The 23,655-nt window shown below is 33.1% G+C and overlaps 2 pseudogenes; one reads left to right on the top strand and one right to left on the bottom strand.

The window, feature by feature from the left end:
* The first annotated feature begins 2,128 nt into the window (after positions 1-2,128).
* On the top strand, positions 2,129-4,076 carry LOC110646759 (L-type lectin-domain containing receptor kinase V.9-like; annotated as a pseudogene).
* A 433-nt stretch (positions 4,077-4,509) lies between these two features.
* Positions 4,510-6,851, bottom strand: LOC131178695 (L-type lectin-domain containing receptor kinase IV.1-like; annotated as a pseudogene).
* Between the last annotated feature and the right edge of the window lie 16,804 nt (positions 6,852-23,655).

The raw sequence follows: 23,655 nt of genomic DNA on the forward strand, positions 1-23,655 counted from the left end.
AGCAACCGATATTCTTTTGACAAAAATTTTACTTTTTTATATAAATTAATTAATAACTGATTTGATTTTTTATTACTATTTATAACTAATTTTTAGTTGCTAATATTAATTAATTTATCAGTCAGTTGCTAATTGATTTAGCAACCAGCCTCATTGCAACCGACTAAATCAGTTGCTAAATCAATTAGCAACTGATTTTAATGGATTAGTAACCAATTCCATTAGTTGCTAATTCATTTTTATTTTATAGTGATTTTTCAATGCTGAAGTACATTCCGCATTCGCAACTCACTATCATCCTAGTCACAACATTAATTCTCGAAAACTTTTTCAAATTTAAAAATACTTAAATCAAAATTACAAAAGATAAAATTTCTTATAAAATTTTATATTTAATTAAAGTTAAATATAAGTAGTATTAAGAATTTTAAATTTATACAAATATTAAAATTAATTTAAATAATAAAAATATAATTATAATTAATTTCAAAAAATGAATGGCATTTTTGACAAACCAATATTCTCTCTTCCCACATTAATACATATTATAGATAGATAGATGTTTTATAATTCATAAATTTTTATGAATTCATCTTTTTAATTGTAACTATATTAACATGGATAATTAGCTGTCCACCGGAAAAAAAAAATGGATAATTAGCTAGCGCTTCTGATCCAAAATAATTTATTTTATTCATTTTATTTTATTTTTATTAATTAGTAGTATATTCTCTCTTTGTTTTAAGTTTTATTTGTGTATATTTTATCCTCATAATCCATTTGATTATTTAGGCACTTTATTATCTAAATTGAAGTTTACAAATAATTTTTATCTTTGTCATTATTTTTAATTTTCTTATGACAACATTTATTTTTATTTTGTCTTTATAATTAATTTATATCAGAAATCAAATATTTCATTAATTAAACTAATTTTTTTAAAGATTTTTTTTGTTAAAAATTACATAATATTATTTTAAAAAATTAAACTAAATAGTTTTGTTTAAAGAAAAAAGCACACAACTAATTAAAACTATGTAGTTTTGTCCCATATAAGAACTAGGTAGAAGACGACATAGAAGTAGTAGCCTAAGAAATTCTTGCTCCAAAAACTAATGTTTATCAGTACTAAGCTCTTTGATCCAGATGAAAGTATGTCCTCCTAATTAACTTTTGCTGTAATTGTTATGTTATTGCAAATGATGATGGACATGATGGGCCGGTGGAGATCAATGGACTAGAAAGAGAAAAAATTTTCGAAGTTAATTCAACTCACTTTAAATTTGATTAATTCTCTTCAATCTCACCTTGGCTTTGGTATTGTATGGCTTGAAGATAGGGCGATGTTCTCTCCACCTCAAATCTTTATAATTTACCCCATATTTTAATATATTATTATTTTTATTAAAAATAATTTATTATTATACATTTAAGTATTTAAATTTTATAATTTTAACAAAATTGATAAGACACATCAAGCCCCCATATGTCAAAACACAATTAATGGCAGGTCAATATCAAGAAATCTTTAGAAAATTTTATTTTTTATTTTCAATACATAATTGTTTGATTAAAAGTTTAAACGTACTTTAATTCAATTTTTGAGATTCTAGCATTTTAGGTACATTTGCAATCCATTTATATGTGTGAAAGCTAAAAAAACTATGCAAATAATTTGTTGACACGCTCATGAGAAAACGCCAAACTAAACGATTTGATACGTTGATATATCAATGCATTTTAGAACTTGTCAAGTAATTCAGAAGAAAAGTTAAATCTTTTCACCCTTTATTTCTAAGGTGAGAGCCGTCCGTCTTTTTGTGCTTAAAAAGTTTCTTTTTTTTTCCTGAAAAAGTTGTTTTATTTTTTCAAAATGTTTGTATTATATTTTCCAATCAAGCAAAACATGTGATGTTGTCACGTGATAAGTCCAAAGATCAGATAAAAAAAAAGTCCAAACAGGCAGCTATATGTCAATTTTCACTATGAGCTATTTTGACTTTTGGGGAATAAGATCCCAAAAGGTGAGATGTGGACCAAAATGCACTCAAAATACCCATCCATAATCAGAAATAGGAAGAGAACACGACAAGGTGAACAGACTCACACTAATTATCAATTCCCAACTATGTTTGTCAAATTGTATCTAACGCTATTTCTCTTCGTCAAATTGGCAGCTCCAAGCAAAAATCGCTTTACCTTCTACAGGAATTTAAAACTGGGCGCGTAGCAGAGGTCACGCCTGATGGTCTTTTCCAGCTCACTGATAACACTTCGTGAGGAATTGGCCATGCCTTTTGTGCTTAGCCCTTGAACTTCAAGAATTCATCAACCGCCAGTGTGTTTTCTTTTTCTACCACCTTTATATTTGCTATTTCCCACCAGAAGTCGAAATTCTCTGTTCAAGGCATGTCCTTTCTGATAGCTCCTTCGAAAGAAATGCCTGGAGCTTCATCAGGGCAGTTTTTTGGCATACTTAACCACATATTTAATGGAATATCAACTAATCATATTGTTGCAATTGAGCTTGATACGTTCCAAGACCAAGAATTCAATGATATCAATGATAATCATGTTGCCATCGGCATCAACAGCTTAGTATCTGTCAAATCAGCTCCTGCAGGTTATTTCCTAAATGAATATGTAGAATTCAAGAATCTGAGTCTTGCAAGCGGGGAGCTTACTCAGGTTTGGGTGGGGTATGATGCCACTAGGAATCAACTTAATATTACGTTGTCTCCAATTCATACAAGTAAGCCTAACCTTCCACTTTCGTCTTTGGATATTGATATCTCACCGATCATTTTGGACTGAATGTTTGTGGGTTTTTCCTCCTCCACAGACCAACTAGATGTTCTAGGTTGGAGCTTTCAATTTGATGAGCAAGCTCAAGAGCTTTATCTATCTCGCATTCCACCTTTACCTACTAAAAAGATAACCAGAAAGGGAAAAGTAGCATTGGTAGCTGGATTATCCATAACAGGAGTGACTTTGATGGCGATAATAGTCACTTTCGTCTTTATATGGAATAAAAAGAAGGCCAAGTTCACACAGATAGTTGAAGACTGGGAGGTGGATTTTGGATGTCATAGGTTCTCATACGAGGAGCTCTATGTAACCACCAATGGTTTTTGTGAGAGGGAGATTCTTGGAAAAGGAGGATTTGGATAGGTCTATAAAGGAATGTTGCCTATGTCAAATGCCCTTGTGGCTGTGAAGAGAATTTCTCACAATTGCAAACAAGGAATCAGAGAATCTATTGCGGAAATTGGCACAACTTAGTCGGTCGCAACATCACAATTTGGTTCCAGTTCTTAGTTATTGTCGAAGCAAAGGTGAGCTTCTTTTGGCTTATGATCATATGCCTAAGGCAGTATTGACAAATTCCTGTTTAATAAGCTAGAGGATATTCTTAATTGGAATCAAAGATTTAAAATCATTAAAGACATAACTACAGCGCTTACTTACCTGAATGAAGAAAACGAAATAGTTACATTTCATAGAGTTATTAAGGCCAGCAATGTGTTATTAGATAGTGAATTAAATGGAAAATTGGGTGATTTTGGGCTTGCAAGATGTAGCAAGCATGCACATGATGCTCATATAGTCGGCACTTTGGGCTACAATGCACCAGAGCTTGCTAGAAGCGGCAAGGCAACTACAAGCACTGATGTTTATGCATTTGGGGTATTTTACTTGGAAGTTGCTTGCGGTAGAAGGCCAGTAGAGCCGCACGCATCACTAGAAGAGATGATTATGGTAAATTGGGTATATGAATGTTTAGAGAAGGGAAGATCATCAGTACTACAGATCCAAAACTCGACAAAAAATTCAATGCAGAGGAGGTTGAACTAGTTTTGAAACTTGGACTAATTTGCTCACATAATATTGCAGAAATTGGGCCAAAGATGTCACAAGTTCTAAAATACTTGAAAGGCGATGCTTTTCTCCCTGAAAATTTTGATAATCGTATTCAAGAACAAAAGTACAGGGGAGAGTCTGATAGTCATGCCATTTTACATGGTTCTATACCATCCCTAACAATCACCGAATCACTAATTTCAGTGGGACGTTGATTGTGCTAATACAAAAAGAATCACTAATTTCAGTGGGACGTTGATTGTGCTAATACAAAAAGAACAAGCGTGCTATCATGAAATGCTTTTAAGAAGTGCTCATAATTTTCATGAGTCACAGATTTGAGTTCATCATTTGAACTATATTTGCCGCCATGTGTGGTCAACCAAGTAGACATAAAAAATTACTCTCTATATGTGTGTGTGCAAGCTTATTTATTTCAAAAAAAATGCTAGTAGGGTGCTACTTGGTATGAGAAGCTCAAAAGATAGTAGTTTATTTTCAATTTGTGGTATAGCCTCCATGGTTTTGGTATTTTTTAAAGCCACTCCTCGGTTCGCTTTCTTTTTTAATCAATTTTAACTTTGGAATTTAGCAGTAATTTATTTGCAAATTTTACAGGAATATTTTGAGGAAATATATATCACAGGGTCGGTAGAACAAAATGCTGTTGCTGTACACCTTTTTATTTTGTTCCCTAATTTCTATAAAGCCAGGAAGGCAATGACCTTTATTATCTGCAAATACATACAAGCAAGATGAAAAGGGAAGAGCAAGTGAGAAAATAAAATTGAAAACAAAAAAGAGAGAGAGAGAAATTCAGCGGCCCCATGAAAGAAGGGACTCTGCTACAGAAGATGAATGCGAGAATGCCATGTTCATGGAAGAAGGATAGGACATGGCGTAATCGCTAAAAATGTTAGGCCACTCGCAGAGAGGCCAAGCGATGACAATTCTGGAAGAGGAATATCCCGATCTAAGAACTGCAGAACTTGGCGCATGCTTGGTCTAACTTCAGGCACTGAATGTGAACACAACAAACCAAGTTTTAACACCAATTCCACTTCTTCTGGTATATAATCTGGGCCCAAATTTTGATCTCTGGCCTCAATAATTTCACCTTTGACCCAGAAGGAGAACACCCAATCAAGCAAGATTGCATCCTCTGCTTGTTCTCTTCGCTCTATTGGCCTTCTACCACAAGCAACCTCAAGTAAAAAGGCACCAAAGGCATACACATCAGTCTTTGTTGTGGCCTTTCCAGTTCGAGTGTGTTCAGGTGCAAGATAACCAAGAGTACCAACAACATGGGTAGTTTGAGGATCTGTTCCATGGTCATATAATCTAGCAAGGCCAAAATCTCCCAATCTACCATTTAATTCACCATCTAGCAAGACATTGCTAGCCTTGACATCTCTGTAAATCACAACTTGTTCCCATTCTTCATGCAGATAAAACAGCCCTGAAGCTACGCCTTTTATGACTCTAAATCTTTGGCTCCAATTCAGGGTAACCCTTGGTTGATCATACAGGTACTTGTCGAGACTTCCATTGGGCATGCAATCATAGACCAAAAGTAGTTCTCCTTTGCGCCGGCAATAGCCCAAGAGCGTTACTAGGTTCCGGTGACGAAGCCGACCAATACTAACAATTTCTGCTACAAAAACCTTCATTCCTTGTCTTGTTTCATGGGACACCTTTTTTACTGCAATCTGAATCTTGGAGGTTGGCAACACTCCTCTATAAACCCTACCAAATCCACCACTACCCAATAGTTCCTTGTCCCTAAATCCTTTAGTGGCGATGTACAAATCCTTGTATTTGAATCTGTGAGGCCCATAGTCACGCTCCCAATCTTCAAGCACTTCTGCAAACTTCCTTTTCCTTCTTATGAAATAAACTAAACCTGAGATTACTATGAAAACCACACTTACAGAAATTGTGGGCACCCCAATGGTTAGAAATTTTGATCTCTCCTTAGGTCCAATTCTTGGAAGCTTAGGAAGTTGAGCAAGATCTAGCGCTTGAGCTTGGCCATTCATATTATAGCTCCAACCCAATACATAGTGAGATGTTAGGACAGAGCCTGTGGATGATGAGAAACCAACGTACATGGTATCTAGCAAGTATGGTCACAGATCAAGAGCTACAGACAAAAGTGGAATACTGGGTTTACCCATATTAATCGCAGCTAAAGTGATATTAAGTTGCTTCTGTGTACCATCATATTCCACCCAAATTTGCATTGGTTGGCTGCTAGCAAGGGTCAAGTTTGCGAGCCTACCGCTGGAATTAGTATGATATCCTGCTGGGGCAGATTCCTCAGACGTTAACCCATTAATATCTATTCCAACATGATTATCATTGATATCATCGAATTCGCTGCTATAGATGGTGTCAAGCTCCACTGCAAAAACATGGTTGGTATCATTACCATTGTTGGTCTTATTAAACAGCCCAAGGTACTGGCTGGGAAGAGATCCACGGAGCCCTTTTGTTGGTGCAATCACAAAGGCAATCCCATGACCACTAATACCTGCAAGTTCAGGTACAATAGCAAAGACAAAGGCAGTAGAAAAGGTGAAAACAGAGCCATTTGTGTTTTTGAAAGTTATTGGGTTTGGAAAAAAGGCGTGACCCTTTTCCTGCTTGGTGTCATTGGTGAGCCTCAGAAGGCCATAGAGGTGATCTCAGCTATACCATCAAGGCTTAGATTGGCGGATCGAAAGCCATTGTAGCGGAAACTGAGATGTTGAGAAGCTGCTAAGCAAACTAAGAGGCACACGGAAAGGAATGCTTTGAATAACATGGCTTGCGCTTGCCTAGACCAATTTTTCATCATCTCGACGTTTTTTTAAACTTTGTTTGGCTGCTTGCATCTGAGATCACGCAGCCCCATCCATCCCTGTCCCACATGAAACAATTTGAGATCCTGAGCATGAAAACGAAGCAAGCAGCCAAAGAGGGTAAAGTAGTCAAATTTTGCGAGCTAATCATGTTAGGCAGGAGGACACTGGATCATTTTAATGACCCCTTGCTCCACGGTTCAACTATTCTGTCAACTTTTATGGGACCCTTGGGCCAAGCGCAAACCTTGAAGTTTCTTGGATAATGGGCAGTACTATTCTGAGGTAAGATGCCCTTAAATGTAGGACCACTCATCATGTTTTTTTATAAATTATATTATTAATATTATGTTATTTTAAGATAGTGATAAATAAATTTGTTAATTATAAAATATATATATAATTAATTTTTATTGAAATTTAAAATTTATATTAAAAAATTCAAACAAAAAAATTTAAAATATTAATTAAATAATATCCTTTATACTATATTTTTATTACAAAATTTATAAAGTTTTTTAAAAAATATTTACACATTATAATATCAGTCTTACTTCAATTATTATTATTATTATTATTATTATTATTATTATTATTATTATTATATAAACAAATAATCAATAATAACTGAATTTTAAACAAAAATTACACCAAAAGTTGGATAACTAAAATATATAAATAATTTTTAAATTCTAATATTTAGTATTTTTTATATTCAATTTCAACATTTTATTTTAATGATCATACATCAATTCTATACAATTATATTTTTATTATATATTTTTTTAAATAAAAGATATAAATAATTATTATACTCATAATAAAAAAATAAAATATTAAATTTAACCTTTTGATACAAAGATTTTAAATTCGTCTGTGCTTTTGCCTTGTAGGAAAACAACATTAAAATGGATATTTGCTTCTGCCAAATTAAAGCATAATGAATTCCCTTGGAAGCTAACATCGTGTGGTGAGGAAATCCCTTGGAAACTTAGACTATAATCTATGGTGAAGTGTACAAAGAAATTTCAAAGGATTAGGAACTTTGTCTATTTATATTTGCGTTATGGAGATACCAAAATATTTAGAAGTTAATTGGCCAAGCTTTATCAATATCCATCTGAAAATTGGCTAATTATTGTGTATACTAACAACACTATGAAATATTGTCTCCTTAAATATATATATAAAAAAAATTTCTTAATTTTAAAAAAATAATACTATATTTTAAAAAAAAAATGGTACTTATAAATTGAATTCACCTAATAATCTCTCTCAAAACTTACGCGCACTCAGTTCATCTCAAGGTTTACCAATGGAACAAGACGGAACTCCAACTAACAATCCAACGATTGTACAATTATGGAGCTACGGTTTGTTGTGTCGTTTGCTTTGCTCGCGCCATTATAAGGTCATGCAAATTAAGAATGGAGAAAGGAAGGGCTGGCAAGGGGAGCCTTGGACCCAAACATTAGCTAGTAATTTTTCCTTTTTTATTAGTTAGTTTCTCAAAATTTTTATTGTTTCCTCTAAAAATTTATAAAAAAAAAATCTTTAATAACTAATTGGCCCTCAAATTTTCAATTATAATTTATAATTTATTTTATTTGAATTGAAGTATTAAAAATGCTTAAATATTATTGAATAAGTATAAAAGTTCAATTAAAAATTAATTATTTAAATTTTTATTTTTATAAATTAAAATATCATCCGTAGCTATTATTCCAAAATTAATATAATTCAATGTAATAATTTTCTATCATATTATTTCAAATTAGAAGGAATTTTTTCAATTTATATTTTTTGCTCTTTCTCTCTTTCTATGGTACAATATATTTTCTTTTTCTTTCTTATTCCTTTCATTTAACTTTCTATCCTTTATATCATTCAAATTAAAAGAATTATTTTATTTATACATTTACGAGTATTTTTTTTTGTCAAAGATATATCTACGTCAAAACCAATAATCTCTAACTTTTATATAAATTTTGAATAACTTAATTGTATATTTATTTTTGGCTTAATATATTTATTTGGTTGTTTTATTATTTTTTTATATTTTTTTAATTTTAATGATTATTAGTTTTTAATCTTATATTATTATATTATATAAGTTAGGTATTAAGGATTTATATTTCGTGGGTTGTCGAATCCATCAGAAATTAAATTAACTGAAACCACCAATTATGAAATATTTTCTGCAGTAAGTGGTAAATCCAGGTCGAACCCTAGAGACTAAATTATTGAATTTTCTTGCAGTTGTGTAAAGGAAACAAAGGAAACAAAGATTGCGGGGTGTTTTGTAACACAAAATCAGAAGAAATCAGAAATTCAAGAACAAAATATTAAAATCTCAATTTAAACAAACTTCAGTCCAAGATAATTCACATTCTAATACATTGATTTGATCATAGACAAAAGAAATATAATTATCTCTTATTGAATACTTAACGTAGATTTACCAAACAGCGAGGTAAACCCCTGACTTCACTATACTCATCAATTCGAGCCCAACACTCTTATTGACTCTAATTATTAACTGAGTTGGTATTAAGCAATCCTCATCAAATTAATAACTACTTTAAGAAAAGAAAGTAGTTAAGCTGAACAACAATTTATGAAGCATAAATCATTTAATCCACCGTATTGTTTCTTTAGGTTATTATCGAAAACTGGGATCATAACCAATAAAACCTAATTGCTACTCATGTTCAATCTTACACAATAATTACGGATTATGAAGATGAACCAGCAATTGATCTCATCAAATAATTAACTAATAGGCCTTTTTAGCAAATCATTCAATAGATCAAAGACAAAGAAATCATAAAACAATAGATATTCAAAAAGACATAAATTAAATTAAGAACCTGATCTCACAAATTAAGCAAAAGAACTTGAATCCCTTGAACTGAATTAAAAACTTAGTCACTCATGTTCATGACTTATAGAAAAATAAAGAAAAAAATAAAAAAGAATTCTAAAAGACGAATGGAGAGGTTGCTAAATCGTCAGATCTGAAGGTGTGGAGGTGTCCGAAAATTTGTCCCTTGAGTCAGCTGCTACCTCTTCTATTTATAATAAATGGTCTAGGGTTAGGTTTTTAGAGTCTCTATAAAAAAACTGCTGATAAATGCATTTTGCATAGTCATTTAGGTTTAATTTCATGGCCATTTTATTTGATTGTTAGTCACTTTTAGCTAATTTTATTAGTTATTTAGATAGTTTTTCATGATTGCCAATTTTTAGATTAATTTGTAATTTTATTTTATTTTGTAGGAAAAATGGTGTTTTTAAGGGACTAAAAAAAGAAATTATGCTAGTGAGGAGTGATTTCTACAGTCAAAGATATCAAAAACAAATTTGAAAGTTGAAGTATGTAGTGGCCAAATTGTGCATAACTTGCCGCATAAGTTGTGCAGTTCTGCACAGGGAGAAGAAGCAATTTTTCCATTCCTGCCGAAATCTGCATAAGTCACTGCATGACTTATGCAGACTTACTCCTTACTTATGCAGCTTCACACAGAGGGCCCAGAAACCTGCCAAAAACTGCATAAAGGACTGCATAACTTATGCAGTCCACTTATGCAGTTTTATAGAGTCTTCATAATGAGTCAAGTAAGATTCTCTCATGAAAACTACACCTCAAACACACCATTTTAGAGCTACTTGTCAGAAAAAGATATAAATAGGCCCTTATCTCATTTTAGAAAGGTAAGAGGAGATATAAAAGGGAGCAGCAGCAGGGGAAGAGTCAGAAAATAGAGAGCAAAACATCACCTCTCCATTTCTAGACCAGATTTGGAGTTTTCTTCCCTTCTTCCCTATTACTTACCTTTCTTATATTGGGTTTATTAGTTCTTAGCTTAGATTTAAGATTTATTTCCATATTAACTCAGAATTTCTTGTAAATATTATGGATAGTGAGTAGTTTTTATTAGATTCTAGAGTTGGGATGTAATATTTGAGATATATTGTGGATTTTGATTGGGTAATCCATATTTTGTGATTTTAATGAGTTTTATTCATTTCTTGTGTGCTTAATGACATGCTTAGTATAGGATCCGATTAAGTGTTATTCTTAATCTATGCTTGAAGCACCGAAAGGAGAAAACCTTGTGATAAATAATCAAGAAATTAGACTTAATTAACTTAGATTTAGAAATAGATTACAGATTAAGAGGATTTACAGATTAATTAAGGAACTTAATGGGTCTTGATTAATTTTAACTCCACAAAAGTAGGATTAGATTGATTAAGGCACTCTTTGTCTCACTCAAAAGGGTATTCAAAGGATTTAAGAATTAATCTCCTTAAAACCCGTAAGTTCCATAAGATTGGATAACCAATTTAAAAATCCCAAAATAGCTTGAATATGAACTCCTGAACTCTGGAATCGCCCTTTTTATCATTGTTAATTTCTAATTGAATTTAATTACTTGCCATTTTAAATCTTGCCATATTTCAATTTGCTTATTTTAATTTGATGCAAATTTAGTTAAATCATTACATTGTTGAATAGATTATTAATTTTACACATATAGATTTCACACTTCAATATTTATCAATTTATTGCTTTAATTTCAAAAATAGTTCAAATTAGTCAATTTTCATATCAAAAATTCAATCATTAACACAACTCCTCATGGGAACGATATCTTTTCTATATTACTCGTGGGAATGTGCACTTGCGGTTGGGCCACATCAAGTTTTTGATGCCATTGCCGGGGAGTTGTTTGTTTAAGATTGAATTCTTGATTATTTTAGTTGTTTATAGTTTTATCTTTGTTATCTTTTCATTTTGTGTTTGTTTGTTCTCTTTTAGGTACTCTTAATCTTTTATGAGAAGAGCTAGAAGCACAAGTGACACATCCTTATTGTTTAATCCTAAAATTGAGAAATTTTGTAGAGCCAACAAAAAAGAAACCAGAAAAAGGAAAGAAGCCTTGAGAGAAACTGAAATTGAAGCAGACATGGCTAATGAGAGAATTAGAATTGGTAGTGATAATGCTGAAAATGATAGAAACAATGAACATGTAGCTCATGGTGAAGAAGTTGTAAATGCTAATGTGCTTAGGGGAAGTATGATGGATCATGCATTTCCTCATTTTGACGACTTAAGAGAGAGTATAGCAAGACCAAGAATTGATGCAAATAGCTACAATATGGATTTTGGGGTTCTTCAAATAATTCAAAATTCCCAATTTGGGGGACATCCTTTCGAAAATCCACACACACATCTAAAGAAGTTTGCTATGATTTGTGATATACAAAAACAACCTGGAGTATCTGATGATGCAGCAAGATTGAAGCTATTGCCATTCTCTTTGAAGGATAGAGCATTGGATTGGCTTGATTCTTTACCTCACAACTCCATTACAAATTGGGAGCAACTCACTGATGCATTTCTTGCACAATATTTTCCACTTGGAAAAACTCAAGAATTGAGGAATCAAATGACAGCTTTCAGACCAAGAAAAAATGAAACTCTGTATGAATCATGGATGAGATGGAAGGAATTAGAGAGACAATGTCAACATCATGCCATTCCAAAATGGATGATAAATCATAATTTTTACACCAATGTTACTCCTGCAATTAGAGGGATTATGAAGGAGTGGAAGCATGAAAAACACAAGTTTAACCATTGAATTCAAAATTTTCACTTAGGGTCACATGCATCATGCAAGATTTATTTTTATCTATTTGATTTCAATGATAAACAGCATATTAAAACTCTTTTAATATGTCTATGGATCTGTATTTGCCATTTAAGATTTTAGAATTAATCAGATTAATTTTAGAACCCTAGATTAAATCAAGAATAAATATACTAACCTCTTGATGCACTGCAGCGTATTTGTGCCTTTAGGATACGTCTTTAGGACACCAGATGTTGTCCCTCTAGCTTGTCAACACTAAGATCACCTATGACAGCCCTTGAACAGCTTTTAAAGCTTTTTCTATTAATTAGAAAATCAAGTTTTGCCTTTTAAGAGATTACAGATGTAAATAGGATACTAGAAACGATTTCTAGTATTTTTAATTCAAGAGATTGTTTACTAATCTCTTGGAATAGATGAGAGATGAAGAAGAAGAGAGAATAGGAGCCTCAAGGGTGGCGGCACAAAGGAGGCAGCAGCTGATTATTATTTTTCTTTTTCATAACAACACTTATATAGCTAGGTCACCACTTAAAACCCTTGCCACATGTCACTTTCTGATTGGTTCTAGGTTTAATTGACCCAATCACATTGTGCCAAGTGTCAAACCTATATTTAATCTTAATTTTAATCATCTTACATGATTAAAAGACATTTGGCAAACTTATGTGTAGTGCCATGTGTCACCATCTCATGGTGCCACATGTCACCCTGTGAAATGACCAAAATGCCCTTGTGTCTTAATTTTGAGTTCTCAACCTAAAATAATTATTTCTCTTCTTCTAATAAATTTATATCAAATATAAATCAATTAATTAATCTTTATTAATTAATTTCTCATTAATTAAATTCATATTTAAACACTTTAAATATAAATTTAACTTATACTATACATCCAATAATCTAGATTTGGTTTCAAGTCATGCTAGGGATTTTGCAATCTAATTGCAAACCAAACCTATTTAATTAATTAATTAAACTCTTTAATTAATTAATTAAATCATATTTAATTTGGTGATTACTTGTGTATGTGTGTGACTTACTAGGCTCATCACTAATTGGCAATGAGACATGATATCAACTCTTAATATCATCAAAACTCTTTCTTACCATAAATGATTTCTCTAAATCATTTTATGCACCTCATAGACCATGGTTAACACCTAGCATAGCATGCCATGGCCACCCAATCAGTAATAAGGTTTACCTTAAATAAACCTATAATCATATGTTACCATGCACTAGAATCTCTCATACAAAATCCCAATTCAAGCCGAGTAATGGTTTATGTCAAACCCCATTTGCTATGAATATTATGTTCTCTTTTAATTCCAGTTTTTGATTAAAAGATTTTCTCATTAGAAACTCTTTTCTGATTAAATCTATCTATCCTAGCCAGGAACTTGAAACATCAAGAACAATTAAATGAACATAGGATTTTATCCTATTTACTTAAAGGAACAGATTCCATCTTGATCAAGTCCTTCCTCCATATATAACTAGTAGGAGCTAACACATGCCCATATACCCATACACAGTACAAGTATGAAAGCAGTATCAAACTCAAACCACCTATATATAAGATAACTGTGCTATATCAGGTCTAAAGATTATATGCATTGATAAGATTTATGACAATACATTAACAAGAGTAAACTCCATGTGCTTGTTATAAGTGTCACTAGTTCGGCCTACTTATCATATATAAGTGCCTATCATGTTTGTTATATGGCATGAGACTCACCATTCCATCTTATTTATATCTTATATAAATAACTTGGGAACAAACATGAATACAATCTTTCTAGATAAGTCATGTCTTTATTATGAAGTATCCTTGATTGTGAACCTATTTATGATACTATGTGCTAGAGATACTGTCACTCATATTCTTAACAACTTAAGAATAGAATTTCTAACAAATATCAATGGACCTTTTTTATTACACATAAATATATTATGTAAACGGGAAAGTGAAAATGCATTTTATTAATAAAAGATGTATAAGATACATACTAAATGATATGTTCTAGGGCATACTACTAACAGATTATTGATGCTCAAATAGGAGGAGAATTTATTATGAAGCATGAAGATGAAGCTTATGAGCTATTGGAGAAAATTGGAAAGAATACTCATCTTTGGAGTAGTCCAAGAGGACCAGCTCCAACTCAAAAGAGGCAAGCTGCTGGAATGTATGACCTTGATCCATTCAACATGATTAATGCAAAGTTTGATGCACTTACAAATGTTTTGGCTAAGAAGATGGAAGATTTAAGTATGTTGGTTAGTTCATCGTCATCATTTGGAAGTTCACAATAAGTTGCTTATGCAGAAGGAACTACCAGCTGTGGAGTAGACTATGGAGAGTAAGCTGCATATGTTAGTAATTATGGAAACAATCAAATGGGGAATCCTTACTCTCAAACTTATAATCCAGCTTGGAGGAATCATCCCAACTTTACATGGGGAAATCAGCAAAGTCAAGTCCCAACCATAACAACAATAAGAAATTCCATATCAGCAAAATAGGCAACCATTGCCTAATTTTCAGCAGAGAAACATGAATCCTCCACCAAAACAGCAAGAGCAAAGTTCCACCACAGAAGCTTTATTACAACAGATTCTTGCTAACCAAACTAAGTATGATGAAGAGATGAGAGAGATGAAAGTAAGGCTAGAACAGATGCAAACACATAACAGAATGTTAGAAAATCAGATTGCACAACAAGCATCTTCCTCAGGTACCAAGTCTTTTGGAAAACTTCCAAGTCAATCGAAAAACCCAAGAGAGCAGTGTCAAGCTATTATTTTAAGAAGTGGGAAGGTTGTAAATAATGAGAAAAGTGAAAATAGTGAGAAGAGAGAAAATGAGAAAGAAATTGATGAGAGTGAAAAACAAGAAAGCCAGAAAGAAAGTGTAGAAAAAGGTAAAGAGAAAATTGAAGAGAAGGAAGAGAAGTATATACCTCTAGAGCCTTACAAACCATAACTTCCCTTTCCACAAAGATTTCAAAAAGCCAAGCTTGATAAGCAATTTGGAAAGTTCTTAGAGGTTTTGAAGAAGCTATACATAAATGTGCCTTTTATTGATGCTCTTTCACAAATGCCCTCTTATGCAAAATTTTTAAAATAAATTCTCTCAAACAAGAGGAAACTTGAAGACCATGAAACTGTAGCTTTGACAGAAGAATGTAGTGCCATACTCCAGAAGAAACTTCCTCCTAAGCTTAAAGATCCAGGAAGTTTTTCAATTCCATGTCATATTGGAGAGTCGTGTTCCACAAAAGCTTTATGTGATTTAGGGGCTAGTGTTAGCCTTATGCCCCTTTCCATTTATGAGAAGCTCAATATGGGAGATCTTAAGCCAACCCACATTTCTCTTCAGTTAGCTGATAGATCAATTAAATATCTTGAAGGGATTTTGGAGAATGTGCCTCTAAAGGTTGGGAAGTTCTATATACCTAATGACTTTGTCATCTTGGACATGGAAGAGGATTCTAATATCCCAGTTATCTTGGGAAGGCCCTTTCTAGCTACAGTAGGAGCATTGATTGATGTTACGGAAGAAAAATTGACTCTTAGAGTTGGTGAAGATCAATTGGTTTTCAATATTAATAACACCATGAAGAAGCATCATTCTGAAGCTAATACTTGTTTGAGAATTGATATCATTGATGAGCTGGTTGAAGAACACTTTAGAAAGAGATATCCGGAAGATCCACTTGAAAATTGCTTGGTTCATGGAGGAAGCATAGACTATGACAACCCTCATGTGGCTGCATATGCTCAACATTTAGAGGGTAGTCCACCATTCATTTCTACTCCAGTTTTTCAACTCACACAAAAGGAAAAAGTCGAATCTAAGCAACCATCATTCAAGGAAGAAGATGCACCTAAGGTAGAACTTAAGTAACTTCCTTCTCAGCTCAGGTATGAATTTCTTGGCCCCAATAACACTTATCCAGTAATTGTAAATGCAAACCTGAGCACTTTAGAGGTTGACAAGCTGTTAAGAGTATTAAGGCAATTTAGGAAAGTTTTAGGATACACCATAGATGACATTAAGGGAATAAGTCCACACTTTTGCATGCACAGAATTATTTTAGAAGAAAATTGTAAGCCATCTATTGAACATCAGAGGAGGTTAAACCCAAATATGAAAGTTGTTAAAAAAGAAATTTTGAAGTTGTTTGATGCAGGGATCATATATCCTCTCTCAGACAGTACTTGGGAAAGTCCAGTACATGTTGTCCCTAAAAAAGGTGGAATGACAGTGGTCAAAAATGAAAATAATGAATTAATTCCCACCAGAACAGTAACTAGTTGGCGAATGTGCATAGATTACAGAAAATTAAATATTGCCACTAGAAAATATCATTTTCCACTTCCCTTCATTGATCAAATGTTAGAAAAACTGGCTAGGCATTCTTATTTTTGATATTTAGATGGGTATTCAAGATTTTTTCAAATCCCTATCCATCCAAATGATTAAGAGAAAACCACTTTTACTTGTCCATATGGAACCTTTGCTTATAGGAGGATGCCATTTGGGTTGTATAATGCACCAGCCACTTTTTAAAGGTGCATGATAGCAATCTTCTCAGATTTCATTGAAGATATAATGGAGGTTTTTATGGATGACTTTTCTGTTTATGGATCTTCATTTGACATATGCTTGGCTAACCTTTCTAAAGTTTTGCAATGATATGCGATAATCGACCTTGTGTTAAATCGAAAAGTGTCATTTCATGGTTCAGGAAGGGATAGTGCTTGGACATTTGGTGTCTAACAGAGGAATAGAGGTTGATAAAGCCAAGGTTGAAGTGATAGAGAAGATGGCTCCTCCTACCAATGTCAAAGGAATTCGAAGTTTTTTAGGACATGCCGAGTTCTACAGACGCTTTATTAAGGATTTTTCTAAAATAGCCAAACCTTTATCTAATTTGTTAAGTCATGACACACCATTTGTATTTGACCAAGAGTGTTTGGGTGCCTTTTGTAGGTTGAAGCAAGCTCTTATTACTACACCAATCATGCAACTGCATAATTGGAGTCTGCCTTTGAAATTATGTGTAATGCTAGCAACTATGCAATTGGAGCTGTTCTTGGTCAAAGAAAGGACAAAAGGGCTTATGTTATTTATTCTGCTAGTAGAACACTGGATGAGGCTCAAACAAATTATGCAACAACTGAAAAGGAAATCTTGGCGATTGTCTTTGCATTGGAAAAGTTCAGACCTTACATTATTGACTCAAAGGTGTTTGTATTTTCAGATCATGCTGCCATTAGGTATTTACTCCGTAAAAAGGAGGCTAAACTTAGGCTCATTATGTGGATTCTGATGCTACAAGAGTTTGATTTGGAAATTAGAGATAAGAAGGGAGCTAAAAATGTAGTTGCGGATAATCTTAGTATGTTGAAATTGGATGATGAAGAAATGGATGAAGTCCCTATTGATTAGTTTTTCTTGGACGAACAACTTTTCTCTTTTGTTGCTAAACTACCTTGGTATGCAGACTTGGTGAATTATTTATCTTGTGGAGTTTTACCTTTAGGAATGACATGGCAACAAAAGAAAAAGTTTTTGCATGAGGCAAAAGTTTATAGATGGGATGATCCTTTACTCTTTAGGAGATGTTGTGATGGTTTAATAAGAAGATGTATTCCTGATGAGGAGATAAAAAGTGTTATGCATCATTGCCATGCTTTTGATTAGGAGGACACTTTGGAATCTCTAAAATAGCTAGTGAAATTCTCAGTTAGTTTCTTTTGGCCAAACCTTTCAAGGATGTGAGGAAATTTGTGTTAGAATGTGATAAATGTCAAAGGAGTGGAAATCACAAAAGAGATGAAATGCCCTAAATGATATTCTTGAGGTGGAATTATTCTATGTATGGTGAATAGATTTTATGGGCCCATTTCCTCCTTCATATGGTAATAAATACATTCTAGTTGGAGTCGACTATGTGTCAAAGTAGGTAGACGCTATTGCAACTCCAACTAATGATGCTAAGGTGGTAGTGAAATTCTTGAAAAAATTTGTCTTAAGTAGATTTGGAGCTCCAAAGGCTGAAATTAGTGAATGGGGGTTCACATTTTTATAATAAGCAATTTGAGAGATTAATGAGGAAGTATGGTGTAGTGCACAAGATAGCTACCCCATACCATCCTCAAACTTCAGGACAGGTTGAAATTTCTAATAGGGAACTCAAACATATCTTGGAGAAAATGAGCAATTCTCTAAAGATTAGTCTATCAAACTAGATGATGCTTTATGGGCATATAGGATCTTACAAAACCCCTATAGGAACTACTCCCTTTAGGTTGGTGTATGTTAAGTTTTGTCATTTACCTGTGGAACTAGAGCATAGAGCATATTGGGCCATTTAGACCTTGAATTTTGATCTCAAGCAAGCTGGTGAGAAGAGGCTATTGCAACTTAATGAGCTTGAAGAATTGAGGATAGATGCCTATGAAAGTGCCCGTATTTATAAAGAAAGAACTAAAGTTTGGCATGATAAGCATCTTAGGAAAAAGGAATTTAAAGAAGGTGATTTAGTTTTGTTGTTCAACTCAAGATTGAAATTGTTTCTAGAAAAACTTAAATCAAGGTGTACTGGTCCATATAGAGTTTCTAAAGTTTTCCCTTATGGAGCAATTGAAATTTGGAGTGAAAAATCTAGGAATTTTAAGGTCAATGGGCATAGATTGAAATATTACATAACTGGAGACCAAATAAAAGGAGCAAGCTGTTACAAGCTCTCTGATCCCACACCACCTTTTTAGTGAAATGCATGACAAGAGTCCAGCTAAGGACTATAAATTAGTGCTTTTGGGAGGCATCCCAAGTTCTTTTATTTTACACATATAGATTTCACACTTCAATATTTATCAATTTATTACTTTAATTTCAAAAATAGTTCAAATTAGTCAATTTTCATATCAAAAATTCGATCATTAACACAACTCCTCGTGGGAACGATATCTTTTCTATATTACTTGTACGACTGGCCCACTTACGGCCGGGCCATCAATCAGAATCGAGCAAAATCGTAAATCGATCGACGGATACACGGCCCTTGTATCACTACATGGCCCAGGCCGTAATTACTGGAGCTGAGTGGGTAGGTTTCATAGTGGCATAGAAAGTTACACGTCTCCAAGATTTACACAGTCAAGTTACACGACCGTGTACTTTGTCTCTTCCTGCTCTCAATTTCTTCGCGTAATGTTACATGGGTCTGTGGTTGTTTTTACACGACCCGTGTGCTTTGTTTCTTTAACACTTCTCAATCCTTCGACCTTTCCAAGCTTCCTTCCACACTTTTATGTTCTGGGACTTCACCAAAATCCTGAAAAATACAGCAAGAGCCAAATTAATGCTAATGCTAATAATTTCTCTATTTAACACAATTATTTCAACAACTCTCTAAACATATGCCTAATAGATAATTATACTTTAATCAACTGAATTAGACATAAAGATATCCTAGAAACATTAAATGTAATGGAAGTAAAATTAATAAATTATGCACTTATCAAATTCCCCCACACTTATTCCATGCTTGTTCTCAAGCATGACTTAAACTCTCAATCAATCTCCACTTAGAAGTTCCTTAACTTTACCCTATCACAACATTCTCTAACGAAAGATTAAAAGTTTGAAAGAAGAGGCAAGTAAGGTAATAAGCATCACAACAAATTTCATCAACACCATACCACCATATCAACAATTCTCCAACACAAAACAAAAGGCTTGAAATCAATTAAGCTCACACAATTAAAGTTTCATAAAATTTTAAGTCAATACATACCAAAACACAAGGCTAATTTATCAAGGCACAACAATTATAGCTCTTTGCAAATCTTAAAGGAGATAGAAATGCCCCTTTTTTTTATTATTTGAAATTGGTACTTGATGGGGCGAATCCGCAAGTATACGAGTCGTATCAAGTAATAGAGTGATAAGTAAATTATCGTTCCTACGAGGAATTGTGTTTGAGTACTAGACTATGGTTATTTCGATTATTTAGACTAATGACAACTTGTAAGAACTAATTTTACTAAATGCAGCAATTTAAGTAGAAAATAAAGAAAACAGGTAATGGGTAATGTAAATAAAGTGTTAATCTAAGCAAAAATTAACTAAATTAATAATGGGTAAGCAAAAACAAAGACTAATTAATAGTAAAATTGATTCCAAAGTTGGGGTTTATGAATTAAGTCTATTGGGATTTGTTTTGGGTCATCCAATTTTAAAAGAAAATAGAGTTTGAAGGTGATTGATTCTAAAATCCTTTGATATTTTTTTCAAGCAAACCAAAGAGTATTTTAAGAAAACCAAACCTACTTTCGTACGATATTTTATTAACTTAAAACACATTAAGTTTTGTAATCAATCAATGAATCCTCTTAAAACCCTAGTTTATTTCTAAATCTAGGTGATTTCAAGTTCTAATCCTTGATTATCTATCAATGATTTTCACCTTTCGGTCCTTCAATCAAAGATTAAAAACTAGACCCAATGGTATCCAACATTAGGCAAGTCATAAAGCACACAAAGAAAAGAATCAAAACTCATATTTATATAAATCTAGATAAAACCCAATCCAAATTCACAAATAGATTCAAAATAGTGCAACCTAACTCAAATCTTAGATAAACTATTCTATCATGATAAAATTTACAAGAGGAAATGATAAAACTAGCAAAAGAAACATAAAAATAGACTAAGAAATAGAAAAACCCCGGGGAAGGAGAGCCCAAAACTCTGAAAAACTGCAGGTGGACTGGTAGCAGCTCTCCAGCAGAAATGGCGTGCTCCTTCTCCTTCTTATTCTTTCTTGCGTGTTTTTTTTTTTCTTTTCTTTGTTTCTTCCCGTTTCCCCTTGTTCTTCTAGCAAAAACTAGGAAATGATGAATTTATATGGTCCCAAAAAGTTGCCCTAAAAGTAAATAAGAGCCAAGGAGTGGATAGGAAATGAGGTGTAAAATTATCCAAGTCAGCAGCACTATTCACGTTCTGGGCAGTCTGCTTAAGGTTCGGCTTAACCCTAAGCAGCTTCTTAGTAAATTTCAGCCTCTAGTCGCATCATCGCTTAAGGTTGCTGCACCTTCAAAGAAATCTCTACAGACTTAGAGTAAAATAGACTTTTCTCGCTCATGCTTGACTTGTGTCGCACCTTAAGCACCGCTTTACTCCTAAGCAGATCTTAAGCAAAAACTCAAGCAAATTTCGGCTAACTTGCTCTTTCAAGGCTTGATTTCTTCAACTTTCCTCTATGCTTGAAGAACTCCAAATTTCTTCAAATCACTTCCTAATGCACTCATTGATCTTCGATTTGCCACAAAATCCTATCAAAAACAACAAAATTACAAAAATCAAATATAAAGTATTTAAATTTAACAAATAAGCTAAAATAAAGCTAAAAATATAAAATATACTAAAATATAAGGGCAAAAAAGATGCAAAACTACACTAAAATGCCTATATGAAATGAGTATAAACAGTACTTCTCTCTTGTCACAGTTATCACTTTTTTTTTCTCAACCGTCACCTTTAGAAAAGTACCTTGCTCATATCCTAGCTACCTTTTGGCCCGAGAATCGACATGGAGTTCATGAAGACCCTGTTAGTTTGCTTAACTAAAATATCTGAGCAATTTTTAAGTTCAACCTTTTATTTTCCTCAATTTATGCATCCACATATTATAAAGTGCCCTGATAGATTAAACAAAGTTCTGAAATATGCATGACACTAGTTTAAAGCACACATAACTAATTATTTCACCATTAAATCAAGCCTAAATGATTTATGCAGGAAAAAAAAATTGTTCTATGGTATGGATAAGAAGGAAAATCCATCATTAAAGTTACTATTACCTTGCCTAAAATCTCAAAAATTCAATCTAAAATAGAAAAGTCATTTTAAGGACAAAGCACTTCTCTGAGAGTTAATATAGAATCATGAATCAAGCTTATAAGAACAAAATTTTTTATTTTTTTATTTTTTTATTTTTTCAAGCAAAGATTTCTCCTCCCCACACTTAAAACTTACATTGTCCCCAATGTAAAGCCCAAATGCAAAAGAAAAGAAAAAAAATGCTAGAAAATAAAATAAAATAAGGAAAAGAAAACAAATCTGATTGTGGCTAACAAGACACCCATGGGTTACCTCCCAAGAAGCGCCTTTGTTTAATGTCGTGAGCTTGACATGGCTAAACTCCTTAATCCACATAATTTGGGTTACTCAATTTGAGTTCCTCCACTGTATGCTCCTGAAACCCTTCATAAAATGGCTTGAGTCTATGACCGTTGACCTTGAACACCTTATTAGTTCCTAAACTTTGAATTTCAACTGCACCATAAGGAAACACATTAGTAACAACAAAGGGTCCAATCCAACCAGAATGCAACTTACTAGGCATTAGCTTCAGTCTTGAATTATACAATAAAAATTTTTATCCTACCATAAACTGCTTCCTTAGAATTAGTTTGTCATGGAATGCCTTGGTCTTTTCTTTATAGATCTTAGAGTTCTCATAAGCCTCAAGTCGAATTTCCTCTAATTCCTGCAATTGTAATTTTCTTTCCACACCAGCAGTATCCAAATCCAAATTACATTGTCTAACAGCCCAATAAGCCTTATGTTCTAACTCCATAGGAAGATGACACAACTTACCAAATACCAATATGAAGAGGGACATACCTATGCGTGTCTTATAAGCAGTCCTGTAAGCCCACAAAGCATCATCAAGTCTAAGGCTCCAATCTTTTTTATTTGGCTTCACTGTTTTTCCAAAATAGACTTGATCTCTCTATTAGACACATGTGCTTGCCCACTTACTTGAAGATGATAAGCTGTAGATACTCTATGGAAAATATCATATCTCCTCAATAATGCCTCAGCAGTTCTATTACAAAAATGTGTGCCCCGGTCACTGATTATAGCTCTAGGAACTCCAAACCTGCTAAAAATGTTTGACTTGATAAAACCTACAACAGCTTTAAAATCATCAGTCCTGGTGGCTTTGGCTTCCACCCATTTTGAAACATAATCAACAGCAAGTAATATATAAACAAAGCCAAAAGAAGAAGGAAATGGACCCATAAAATCAATACCCCATACATCAAAAATCTCATAAGCAAGTATTGGATTCTGAATCATCTCATTCCTACAAGTCAAACTTCCTATTCTTTGACATTTTTCACAATTTTTGCAAATCAAATATGAATCATGAAATATAGTGGGCCAGTAAAAACCACAATCTAATATTTTTTCTGTT

The sequence above is a fragment of the Hevea brasiliensis genome, chromosome 3 (genome assembly GCF_030052815.1).
Source record: "Hevea brasiliensis isolate MT/VB/25A 57/8 chromosome 3, ASM3005281v1, whole genome shotgun sequence".
NCBI classification, from domain to species: domain Eukaryota; kingdom Viridiplantae; phylum Streptophyta; class Magnoliopsida; order Malpighiales; family Euphorbiaceae; genus Hevea; species Hevea brasiliensis.